Source organism: Phalaenopsis equestris, unplaced genomic scaffold (genome assembly GCF_001263595.1).
Source record: "Phalaenopsis equestris unplaced genomic scaffold, ASM126359v1 Scaffold000276, whole genome shotgun sequence".
Taxonomy (NCBI): Eukaryota; Viridiplantae; Streptophyta; class Magnoliopsida; order Asparagales; family Orchidaceae; genus Phalaenopsis; species Phalaenopsis equestris.
The window spans coordinates 1,858,768-1,860,060 of record NW_018164718.1 but is presented as its reverse complement, the minus strand read 5'-3'; positions in this window follow the sequence as shown (position 1 = coordinate 1,860,060).

Sequence of the window (1,293 nt, the reverse complement as noted above, 5' to 3'; positions counted from 1 at the left end):
GGACGTATTAAATATTCAATAATTGTAAAGTCACATTTATCAACGCAAGTATACGTATCACTCAAGTAATATAGGGCTCTAATGGAGTCCTAGATATCGATCCCACATAGGGTAATATTAGAACTACGAACTAAGTTTTTAGAAAAACAATACTTAATCGCAATAATGAAGTTCAAATTGCTTATCTGTCACTAATAGACAATTGAAATAAATATGTAATTTTAATAACTCTTAAATAACTAATTGTACTAATAAGATTTTTAATGTGAGATTCAATATATAAGAAAACATCATTCTCCTTCTCAAAAAATTATAGTGAATGAATAAAGTGAATCAGTTCAAATTGTATTGTGCCAAATAAGAGCATACCTATTCTTTACCCTTTGGTCCAAGCATAAAGAACATTGACTAATCCTACGCTTGTTTACTGAATCTGCGGATAGTCTGGAAGGATACCGACTCTCACTTCTAGACTACCCACCGTGCCCTAACTATAACACTAACTGGTCCAAAGGTTCCAATATCGTGTTGGGCGTGTTCGACTCGTTTATATTTCGAGCTTAAATATTTGTTCATGTTTCTGCTTGTTAGGCTTAACGAACAAGCCGAACACGAGCTGCTTAACGAGCCGAACACGAGCTGTTCACGAACAACGAGCCAAATTGACAGCCCTAATCCCACATGGAGTATGATTAAATCTACAAACTAAGACTTTAGAGAAAACAATACTTTAATCACAACAATGAAGTTCAATTTGTTTATCTGTCACTAATAGACAATTGCAATAAATATGTAATTTTAATAACTATTAAACAACGAATGATACTAATGAAGGTTTAAATGTGATATTCAATATATAAGAAAACATCCTTCTCCTTGTCAAGAAATTAGAGAGAATGGATAAAGTGAATTAGTTCAAATTATATTGTGCCAAATAGGAGCATACATATTTTTTACCCTTTGGTCCAGGCATAAAGAACATTGACTAATCCTATGCTTGTTTACTGAATCTGCGACTAGGTTGGGAGGATACCGGCTCTCACTTCGGAGCTCCCACGTTCCCCTCTCCTGAGGGCTAACATCTACGCTTCAGCACCCAAACAATAGGACTGAATTGGGTATTTTAGTCTGTCACTCTAAAAATCTCCAATTATACGCCCGATAATATTATTTCCCTATTTATTTGCACCAAACTTCCAAGGGCTTTGACCTCCCTGAATCTTGGATGTAATCTTCACTTTAGTTGTAAAACTCAACATATTTTAACAAATCAATTGGCCAGATTAAAAGTAA